Genomic DNA, 12,481 nt, shown 5'->3' on the forward strand with positions numbered 1-12,481 from the left:
TTGATTCCAATTTGTCTAAGATGTAGGTGAGATAAAACTTATAAATAAATCAACTTGCAATTTGAAGTGTGGACAATTCAAGCTGAAAGTCCAAGATGGGGGAGCAGGGAAACTCCCTGGCGGTCCAGTGGTTAGGACTCCTTGCTTTCACTGCTGTGGCCTGGGTTCAATCCCTGGTCGGGGAACTAAGATCCCGCTAGGCATGTGGAGCCACCAAAACAAAACAAACAAACAAAAAACAAGATCAGGGAGCAGTAGAATCACACCTAAATACAAGAAACTCCAAGTTCCTTTCTCCCCCAGCCCCTCCCCCAGGAATTTCCTGGCAGGTTCCCTCCATTCATTGTTTCCCAGCATCTTTCACTGTGATACAATATAGACTAGGGCACTCACCTCCAAAGGAAATTTAGTTTTGGTAAATGGGTGTGACAGATACTGGTAGGAAGGCTGAGCAGGGGAGAGAGGACGTGAAGGAAGTTGACTGTTTGTTTTTAATATTTATTCATTTATTTAGGTTGCTCCGAGTCTTAGTTGTGGCACGCAGGCTCTTTGTTGTGGCACACGAGACCTTTTAGTTGCAGCATGCATGCAGGATCTAGTTCCCTGACCAGGGATCGAGCCCGGGCCCCTTGCATTGGGAGCTCAGAGTCTTACCCACTGGACCACCAGGGAAGTCCCTAAAGTTGACTGTTAAAAGGTGTACAAATCCAAGAAGAGGAGCTTGTTATAGGAATGGGGAGCTTGAGACCCAGTGATGGGAAGTGACTAGCCAGAGGTCACATGGCTAACAGTTTAGCTATGATTTTTTCAGTTTCAAGCAATAGCAGAGAACTCTGACGACCTTAAGCAAAAGCAGAGAATTCAATAGAATCGATTGGTGTTGCTCTTGGAACCCATGAAAGAGTTCTAGGCACTGTGTATTGACTTCTCACTACGGAGGGTGAGAACTGACTGCCACCCTTCCCCCCTTCACCCTACCCTCTCAATCATCCCAACAGAATAGGTTCCCTTTACTGCACAATTCTATTATCCCCAGAGTTACTAAATGCCTTGTTTTTCATTTGCTTGGTTTTCAGTGTAGTTATTGCTAATTCAATCCCAAACTCCCGACTCCTACCAGAGTGGTATAAATCTCCCAGTGTGTCCATATGTAATGCGTGTTCCATCAGTTTCATCCTCTTGAAGAAATTTCGCCTAGTGCCTTTGACCTGATCCAGTCTGTATGGGCTGGCTGCTCTTTCAGCCTGCTGTATAGGATGGTCTTGGGGCCTCACTTGGCCATCATCCTGGGGACGTCTTGATTGCACACATATTTAAGAGTGGGGCACAGAAAAGCTAACTGGAAGCCTCATGTGCGTAATAGCGGGGGCAGGTCAACTGGCGACTTCACTGTAGAGTGATCTGTTGAGGCCGATTCATTGGGAAACCTCTCTCAGTACCCATAGGTCTTTCTTGGCTTGGTCAGATTTCCCAGAAAAGTTTCTCCCAGTCTCTTGCCCAGAGGGAATAAGTCTGACTGCCAGCTCTCGTTGCAAAATTGGGGAGAGGGGCTTCCCTGGCGGTCAAGTGGTTAAGACTCTGCGCTTCCACTGCAGGGGACGTGGGTTCTGTCTTGGTCAGGGAACTAAGATCCCACATGCTGCATGGCCAGGCCAAAAGAAAAAAGAAAAATGGTGGAAGAGAGATGGTCTCCTCATTTAGTATGTAGAATGTCCCTCCTTAAACCTCCTGTCTCCCATATGACACCTATGCCCTCAACGGTGACTGAGGTCTCCCAGTCCAGAAAACCTGTTTTACCCTTTCCTAGTGGAAGTCTTAGTATCTTCTGCTGGGGTAGGAGGAGGGACGGGAACTCACTAAGGACTGTTGGGGGAGGGTTGGTGGTCTGGTTGCTTCTTCAATAGACATTTAATCAGTCCTCCCGTTTTTAAGACCACTTTTAAGACCACCTTTAAGACCACCTTACTTTGAGTGAGTGGTACCTGGCGCCTCCAATCTCAGGCTTTTTGGGGATTGTCTCTTGGCTTTTCCCACAGCCAGTTTGGGACTCAGCTTTCTCAGGTCTTCTGATTCAGTTATCATTCGACCATCTGCTCTCCAGCTTCCAAAATTCTGTTGCTATGTCTCCTCTCCTGTTCCCTGTGTCCTTGTTCCTTTATACGATTTTACAAATTCCTCCACTGCCGTTTTAGGGGATTTCAGGAGGGAAATATTAATTGATTTCTGCCGACTTTTGGTTGTTTTAAATTTCTGTAAAGAAATACATTTGATTCTCTCAAACCTTATCTCAAAAACTCTGGGGAACTAAGCATCAGTCAGGTGCCCCTTCTAGACCAACTAATTTTGCCAAGGAGAGCAGAGCACCACGATTGGCCTGGGAGTAGACCCTTGTCCCAACCAGGACCAATAATGTGGCAGGAGGTGGAGTCATGTTTTAGTAACATGGCAACTCCCGCAGTTATGGAGATGGGCAAGGAGAGTCCCTAAGAAAGGGGCTCGAGACACATAGTTCTTTAGGCTCTACTTACAGATAGAAAATAACAGGTTGAAATCTGGGGATCTTTCTATGTCCCCCATCTTGTTGGTCAGTCATGAAGGCAGAAGTCAGAGGGAGAGGACAGGAGAGAAAAAGCCCCTCACATCTCCTGAGGTAGGAGCTGAGTGTCCACAGGAAACCTGTGATTCTCTGCTGCTGCTGGATTCGATGAGGGAGAAGCTGGGGCAGGCAGAGGGACACTGGGGAGGTCTCTGAGAGGGCACCGAAAAGGAAGGCCAAGGGAGAAACACTGACTTGAGTAAGAAGGCCAAGATGCATTATTTGTCCCCCACCCCTTGTGCTTGAACCTGGTTCTCTCTTACACACTAGCCGTGCAACACCAGTCCCTGCAAAGTGGTCATCAAGACTTTCCGGAAGTCTTTCCGGGTGGCTCACAAAGACTTGGGAATACACGGGCTCCTCTCTGGCATGAGGACTGTCCTGAGTCCCCCACCAGGTATCTTCTGGGACCACTAGGCTCTGGGAGATGCTGGTGCTTTGTGATGCTAACACAGCAGAATGTTCTATTGCAGGATGAGGAAAAACCTAGTTCATCCCTACTGTGTGATGTTCACTGGAGGGCCCTAAAGCTACTTATGGCCACACAAATTTGAAAAATAAAAAGTTTTTTCTATTTTTGTATTTCTAGTCTGAGACACACTGTGCCCCTCTCCTCCCTTGACCAGAGTTTTTTTTTAGTGGGCCAAGATGGTCATGAGTTAGTAACTTAGTGGTATTTTGGGATGAGAGTTTTCCCAGAAGTCTGCTCAATCACTCAGGCAAATGAGCTGCCAGAGACACTCATGCATATCCCAGTCCCAGTTTATGCTCCAAATTATGTTATCCCGGTCTCAACATGTTCAATGTGTTTTTGGTGTGTGTTGATTAATGTTAGGGAAAACCAACTAAGGGGGAAACCAGCGCCACATCTCTGACTCCTCTGTGTTAAAAGTGGATGAGGCTCACGACATGTGTGTTTAAGGACAGTCCTTTAAAAACTAGGACTAGGGGGCTTCCCTGGTGGTGCAGTGGTTAAGAATCCAACAGCCAATGCAGGGGACACGGGGTCAAGCCCTGGTCTGGGAAGATCCCACATGCCGAGGAGCAACTAAGCCCGTGCACCACAACTACTGAGCCTGCACTCTAGAACCCTTGAGCCACAGCTACCGAAGCCCGCACGCCTGGAGCCCATGCTCCACAATAAGAGAAGCCACCGCAATGAGAAGCCCACACACTGCAACGAAGAGTAGCCCCCGCTCGCCGCAACTAGAGAAAGCCCGTGGGCAGCAATGAAAACCCAACGCAGCCAAAAATAAATTAAAAAAAAAAAACTAGGACTAGGACTGCTTTTAGTTGCAGTAACAGAATACCCAACTAGTGGGGCTTAACCCAGGGGTGAGCAAACTATGGTCTGCAGGCCAAATCTAGACTTCACCTGTTTTTGTAGAGTGCAAGAGCTAAGAATGGTTTTTAAATTTTTAAATTATTGAGCAAAAGTCAAAAGAAGAGTAAGACTTTGTGACATGTTAAGATTTTATGAAATCCAAATTTCAGTGTCCCTAATAGTCTTATTGGAACACATCCATGCTCATTCCTTTACACATTGTCTATCACTGTGTTCATGCTATAACAGTCAAGTTGAGTTGTTGTGAGAGACAATGTATGGGCTGCAAAGCTTAAAATATTTATTATCTGGCCCTCAAAGAGGATGCTTATTCCTGGCTTAACCAGAAAAAATATCTGTTATTTATACAAGAAATCTGAACATGGACATTTCCAAGATTTACTTTAGTAGTTCCACAAAGTCCAGGTGCTGAGTCGGTATCTCTAAAATTGTCACGGTCTTCTCCTCATAGTCACAACGTGGCTCCATTAGCTCCAAGCATCACATAAGATATCATATCCAAAGGCAGGAAACAAGGGAACAAAGGGGAGGCAGAGAAGGGCCTCATTAGCATGCTTCTTAAACTTATCAGAAAATTTTTCCCAAATTCCCCTAAAAAGGCTTCCTCTCAATCTCATTTGCCAGCACTAAGTCATTAGGTCACATGAACTCCCAGCTGCAATGAAAGTGGGTAAGGCCACTGTATAGCTATGAGTGACTCCCATGTACTTGAGCTATGGCTATGGCCAGGTGGTGGATTAGTGGCAGTGGTGTGACAGCCAGTTGTGCACATCTCTTTCCTACTCTGCATTTTGAAGTTGGTTGAAATTGACCATGGTGGGAGTATTTATACCACAGAAATTGGCAAACACTGTAAATCAAGCAGTTTTATCAGCACATCACTGACTAGGGATGTTTTTTATTTTGCTTATGCTTTTCTAAGTTTTCTACAATGAACATGAAGTTTATAATCAGGAAAAAAATTTTGCTTTTAAAACAAAAGAGCCTTACCTTATATGATATTAAAAAAATTAACTGAAAATGGATGAAAGACCTAAATGTAAAAGCTGAAACTATAAGACTCTTAGAAGAAAACATAGGGTAAAAGCTTCATGGTGTTGGATTTGATAATGATTGCTTAGATGTAACAGCAAATACACAGACAACAAAAGTAAAACATATATAAATTAGATTACACCAAAATTTAAAATTTCTGTTTATTAAAGACACAGTCAACAGAATGAAAAAGCAACCCATGGAATGGGAGAAAATATTTGCAAATCAGATATCTGATAAAGGGTTGATATCCAGTATATAAAGAACTACAGAGAAGCAAGAAGAATGACAATCTTGCAGTCCGTGGAACAAAAACCACATTCACAGAAAGATAGACAAGATGAAAAGGCAGAGGGCTATGTACCACATGAAGGAACAAGATAAAACCCCAGAAAAACAACTAAATGAAGTGGAGATAGGCAACCTTCCAGAAAAAGAATTCAGAATAATGATAGGGAAGATGATCCAGGACCTCGGAAAAAGAATGGAGGCAAAGATTGAGAAGATGCAAGAAATGTTTAACAAAGACCTAGAAAAATTAAAGAACAAACAAACAGAGATGAACAATACAATAACTGAAATGAAAACTACACTAGAAGGAATCAATAGCAGAATAACTGAGGCAGAATAACGGATAAATGACCTGGAAGGAATTCACTGCTGTGGAACAGAATAAAGAAAAAAGAATGAAAAGAATGAAGACAGGGCTTCCCTGGTGGCGCAGTGGTTGAGAGTCCGCTTGCCGATTCAGGGGACATGGGTTCGTGCCCCGGTCTGGGAGGATCCCACATGCTGCGGAGTGGTTGGACCCACGAGCCATGGCCGCTGGGCCTGCGCATCCGGAGCCTGTGCTCTGCAGCGGGAGAGGCCACAGCAGTGAGAGGCCTGTGTACCGCAAAAAAAAAAAAAAAAAAAAAAGAATGAAGACAGCCTAAGAGACCTCTGGGACAACATTAAACGCAACAACATTTGCATTATAGGGGTCCCAGAAGGAGAAGAGAGAGAGAAAGGACCTGAGAAAATATTTGAAGAGATTATAGTTGAAAACTTCCCTAACATGGGAAGGAAATAGCCATCCAAGTCCAGGAAGCACAGAGAGTCGCATACAGGATAAACCCAAGGAGAAACACGCCAAGACATGTTGTAATCAAATTGGCAAAAATTAAAGACAAAGAAAAATTATGAAAAGCAGCAAGGGAAAAACAACAAAGAGCATACAAGGGAACTCCCATAAGGTTAACAGCTGATTTCTCAGCAGAAACTCTACAAGCCAGAAGGGAGCGGCACCATATACTTAAAGTGATGAAAGGGAAGAATCTGCAACCAAGATTACTCTACCCAGCAAGGATCTCATTCAGATTCGATGGAGAAATCAAAAGCTTTACAGACAAGCAAAAGCTAAGAGAATTCAGCACCACCAAACCAGCACTACAACAAATGCTAAAGGAACTTCTCTAAGTGGGAAACACAAAAGAAGAAAAGGACCTATGGAAACAAACCCCAAACAATTAAGAAAATGATCATAGGAACATACATACCGATAATTACCCTAAACGTGAATGGATTAAATGCTCCAACCAAAAGACACAGGCTTGCTGAATGGATACAAAAACAAGACCCATCTATATGCTGTCTACAAGAAACCCACTTCAGACCTAGGGACACATTCAGATTGAAAGTGAGGGAATGGCAAAAGATATTCCATGCAAATGGAAATCAAAAGAAAGCTGGAGTTGCAATACTCATAGCAGATAAAATAGACGTTAAAATAAATAATGTTACAAGAGACAAGGAAGGACACTACATAATGATCAGGGGATCAATCCAAGAAGAAGCTAGAACAATTATAAATATATATGCACCCAACATAGGAGCACCTCAATACATAAGGCAACTGCTAACAGCTATAAAAGAGGAAATCGACAGTAACACAATAATAGTGGGGCACTTTAACACCTCACTTACACCAATGGACAGATCATCCAAAATGAAAATAAATAAGGAAACAGAAGCTTTAAATGACACAATAGACCAGATAGATTTAATTGATATATATAGGACATTCCATCCAAAAACAGCAGACTACACTTTCTTCTCAAGTGCGCACGGAACATTCTGCAGGATAAATCACATCTTGGGTCACAAATCAAGCCTCAGTAAATTTAAGAAAATTGAAATCGTATCAAGCATCTTTTCTGACCGCAAGGCTATGAGATTAGAAATGAATTACAGGGAAAAAATGTAAAAAACACAAACACATGGAGGCTAAACAATACATTACTAAGTAACCAAGAAATCACTGAAGAAATCAAAGAGGAAATCAAAAACTACCTAGAGACAAATGACAATGAAAACACGATGATCCAAAACCTATGGGATGCAACAAAAGCAGTTCTAAGAGGGAAGTTCTTAGCTATACAAGCCTACCTCAAGAAACAAGAAAAACCTCAAGTAAACAATCTAACCTTACACCTAAAGGAACTAGAGAAAGAAGAACAAACAAAACCCAAAGATAGCAGAAGGAAAGAAATCATAAAGATCAGAGCAGAAATAAATGAAATAGAAACAAAGAAAACAATGGCAAAGATCAATAAAACTAAAAGAAGGTTCTTTGAGAAGATAAACAAAATTGATAAACCATTAGCCAGACTCATCAAGAAAAAGAGGGAGAGGACTCAAATCAATAAAATTAGAAATGAAAAAGAAGTTACAACAGACACTGCAGAAATACAAAGCATCCTAAGAGACTACTACAACCAACTCTATGCCAATAAAATGGAAAACCTGGAAGAAATGGACAAATTCTTACAAAGGTATAACCTTCCAAGTCTGAACCAGGAAGAAATAGAAAATATGAACAGACCAATCACAGGTAATGAAATTGAAACTGTGATTAAAAATCTTCCAACAAGGGCTTCCCTGGTGGCGCAGTGGTTGAGAGTCCGCCTGCCAATGCAGGGGACACGGGTTCGTGCCCCAGTCTGGGAAGATCCCATGTGCCGTGGAGCGGCTGGGCCCGTGAGCCATGGCTACTGAGCCTGCGCATCTGGAGCCTGTGCTCCGCAACGGGAGAGGCCACAACAGTGAGAGGCCTGCGTACAGCAAAAAAAAAAAAAAAAAAAAAAAACTTCCAATAAACAAAAGTCCAGGACCAGATGGCTTCACAGGTGAATTCTATCAAACATTTAGATAAGAGCTAACACCTATCCTTCTCAAACTCTTCCAAAAACTTGTGTAGGAAGGAACACTTCCAAACTCATTCTATGAGGCCACCATCACCCTGATACCAAAGCCAAAGACACTACAAAAAAAGAAAATTACAGACCAATATCACTGATGAATATAGATGCAAAAATCCTCAACAAAATACTAGCAAACAGAATCCAACAACACATTAAAAGGATCATACACCATGATCAAGTGGGATTTATCCGAGGGATGCAAGGATTCTTCAATATATGCAAATCAATCCATATGATACACCATATTAACAAATTGAAGAAGAAAAACCATATGATCATCTCAATAGATGCAGATAAAGCTTTTGACAAAATTCAACACCGATTTATGATAAAAACTCTCCGGAAAGTGGGCATAGAGGGAACCTACCTCAACATAATGAAGGTTTGTCATATATGACAAACCCACAGCAAACATCATTCTCAATGGTGAAAAACTGAAAGCATTTCCTCTAAGATCAGGAACAAGACAAGGATGTCCACTCTCGCCACTATTATTCAACATAGTTTTGGAAGTCCTAGCCACAGCAATCAGAGAAGAAAAAGAAAGGAAAGTAATACAAATTGGAAAAGAAGAAGTAAAACTCTCATTGTTTGCAGATGACATGATACTATACATAGAGAATCCTAAAGATGCCACCAGAAAACTACTAGAGCTAATCAATGAATTTGGTAAAGTTGCAGGATACAAAATTAATGTATCTCTTGCATTCCTATACACTATAGGAATGCAAATTCCTATAGTGGAATTTGCATTCCTATGCAAATTAGGAATGCAAATCCTATAGTGGAATTTGCATTCCTATGCAAATTAGGAATGCAAAATAGGAATGCAAATCTCTTGCATTCCTATACACTAATGATGAGAAATCTGAAAGAGAAATTAAGGAAACACTCCCATTTACCATTGCAACAAAAAGAATAAAATACCTAGGAATAAACCTACCTAGGGAGACAAAAAGACCTGTATGCAGAAAACTATAAGACACTGATGAAAGAAATTAAAGATAATACCAACAGATGGAGAGATATACCATGTTCTAGGATTGGAAGAATCGCTATTGTGAAAATGACTATGCTACCCAAAGCAATCTACAGATTCAGTGCAATCCCTATCAAATTCCCAATGGCATTTTTTATGGAACTAGAACAAAAAAAATCTTAAAATTTGTATGGAGACACAAAAGACCCCAAATAGCCAAAGCAGTCTTGAGGGAGAAAAACAGAGCTGGAGGAATCAGACTCCCTGTCTTCAGGCTATACTACAAAGCTACAGTAATCAAGACAATATGGTACTGGCACAAAAACAGAAACATAGATCAATGGAACAAGATAGAAAGCCCAGAAATAAGCCCACGTACATATGGTCAAGTAATCTATGACAAAGGAGGCAAGGATATACAATGGAGAAAAGACAGTCTCTTCAATAAGTGGTGCTGGAAAACTGGACAGCTACATGTAAAAGAATGAAATTAGAACACTCCCTAACACCATACACAAAAATAAACTGAAAATGGATTAGAGACCTAAATGTAAGACTGGACACTATAAAACTCTTAGAGGAAAACATAGGAAGAACCCTCTTTGACATAAATCACAGCAAGATCTTTTTTGATCCACCTCCTAGAGTAATGGAAATAAAAACAAAAATAAACAAATGGGGCCTAATGAAACTTCAAAGCTTTTGCACAGCAAAGGAAACCATAAACAAGATGAAAAGACAACCCTCAGAATGGGAGAAAATATTTGCAAATGTAGCAACTGACAAAGGATTAATCTCCAAAATATATAAACAGTTCATGCAGCTCAATATTAAAAAAACAAACAACCCAATCCAAAAATGGGAAGAAGACCCAAATAGATATTTCTCCAAAGAAGACATATAGATGGCCAAGAAGCACATGAAAAGCTGCTCAACATCACTAATTATTAGAGAAATGCAAATCAAAACTACAGTGAGATATCACCTCACACCAGTTAGAAAGGGCATCATCAGAAAATCTACACACAACAAATGCTGGACAGGGTGTGGAGAAAAGGGAACCCTCTTTCACTGTTGGTGGGAATGTAAATTGATACAACCACTATGGAGAGCAGTATGGAGGTTCCTTAAAAAACTAAAAATAGAATTACCATATGATCCAGCAATCCCACTACTGGGCATATACCCAGAGAAAACCATAATTCAAAAAGACACATGCACCCCAATGTTCATTGCAGCACTATTTACAATAGCCGGGTCATGGAAGTAACCTAAATGCCCATCGACAGACGAGTGGATAAAGAAGTTGTGGTACATATGTACAATGGAATAGTAGTCATAAAAAGGAACAAAATTGGGTCGTTTGTAGAGACGTGGATGGATCTGGAGACTGTCATACAGAGTGAAGTAAGTCAGAAAGAGAAAAACAAATACCGTTTATTAACGCATATATGTGGAACCTAGAAAAATGGTACAGATGAACCAGTTTGCAGGGCTGAAAATGAGACACAGATGTAGAGAACAAACGTATGGACACCAAGCGGGGAAAGCGGCGGGGGGTGGGGTGGTGGTGGGATGAACTGGGCGATTGGGATTGACATGTATACTCTGATGTGTATAAAATTGATGACTAATAAGAACCTGCTATATAAAAAAATAAATAAAATTCAATTCAAAAATTTAAAAAAAAACTACAATTTGACAAAAAAATAGAACCAACAACTCCATTAAAAAATGGACCTAGGACTTGAATAAACCATTTCTTCAAAGGCGATATACAAATGACCAATAAACACATGAAAAGATGCTCAATATCACTGGGGATGTGATTAGGGAAATGCAGACCAAAACCACAGTGAGATACCACTTCATAGCCATTAGGATGGCTACTATTAAAACAAAACAAAACAGGAATTCCCTGGTGGTCCAGTGGTTAGGGCTCCGCACTTTCACTGCCAAGATCCCACGTTTGATCTCTGGTCAGGGAACTAAGATCCCACATGCCTCGCAGTATGGCCAAAAATAAATAAATAAATAAATAAATATTAAAATTAAATAAAGCAAAACAAAGTAAGTGTCGTTGAGGGTGTGGAGAAATTGGAATCCCTGTACGCTGTTGATGGGAATATAAAATAATGCATCCACTATAAAAAGCAGTATGTGGTTCCTCAAATTATTTAAAATAGAATTAGCATATGATACAGCAATTCCACTTCTGGGTATATATCCAAAAGAATTGAAAGCAGAGTCTTGAAAAGATATCTGTGCATCCATGTTCATAGCAGCATTGTTCACAATAGTCAAAAGATGGAAGCAACCCAAGTGTCCGCTGATGGATAAACAAAATATGATGTGTTCATGCCTGCAATGGAATATTACTCAGCGTTACAATGGAAGGAAATTCTGACACATGCTACAACATGGATGAATCCTGAAGACATTATGCTAAGTGATATAAGCCCGTTACACAAATGTATGATTCCATTTATATGAGGTTCCTGGAGTAGTCAAATTCATAGAGACAGAGAAGAATGGTGGTTGCCAGGGACTGGGGGGAGGGGAGAAAGGGGAGCTGTTGTTCAATGGGTACTGAATTTCAGTTTTGCAAGATGAAAAGAGTTCTGGAAATCAGTTGCATAACAATGTGAATGCACTTAACACTACGGAAGTGTACACTTTAAAAACGGCTAAGATGGTAAATTTTATGTTACATGTATTTCACCACAATTAAAAATAAATTTTTTTTTCTGGAGACAGTGTCTAGAGGCATTTAGAAGGGTCTGGCATTTGACATATAGGCTATCCTACAAAACTATTACTCCTGGTAATAGAATTGTTTACCTTTATACCAAAAAGGTTAGGAAAGCACCAAATCTGCCAGTGACATGTGCCCAGGCTGACTTCGAGAAGTTCATGCTCTGAGACCTAAACTTCTTTTGAGGTTGCCTAAAATGAAAAAGTGTGTCAGCAGGGCTTACAGTGGTTTCAAGTCTGACAGTTTCAAGCGTGCTTTCCTTACCGAGGAGCAGAAAATTGGGGAAGTGTTGAAGGACAGAGCACAAGCACAGTTAGTAAGCTAAATTTTAAAAAGTAAAGCTCTTTTGAATAATTTTTTTTTAATTTAAGAGTAATTTAAGGTTGAGGTGGGAGGTGGAGTTAAAGGAAGAATATTCTGAGTCCAGGTGAATCCGGACTCTAAGACAGATTGACTTGAGAAGCAGCTGAAGACATCAGCTGGTAACTCAGGCTGGACAGTAAAGCCCCTGAAGGCCAGGAGCTGGATT

The 12,481-nt window shown here is 40.9% G+C and overlaps 1 long non-coding RNA gene across 1 annotated transcript in view; it reads left to right on the forward strand.

Annotated features, from left to right (window-relative positions):
* The window catches only part of LOC137206008 (uncharacterized), a 45,921-nt gene that overhangs the window by 25,914 nt on the left and 7,526 nt on the right, over positions 1 to 12,481 (forward strand). The window lies entirely within an intron of this gene.

This window comes from Pseudorca crassidens, chromosome 14 (assembly GCF_039906515.1).
Source record: "Pseudorca crassidens isolate mPseCra1 chromosome 14, mPseCra1.hap1, whole genome shotgun sequence".
In the NCBI taxonomy this organism is placed as follows: domain Eukaryota; kingdom Metazoa; phylum Chordata; class Mammalia; order Artiodactyla; family Delphinidae; genus Pseudorca; species Pseudorca crassidens.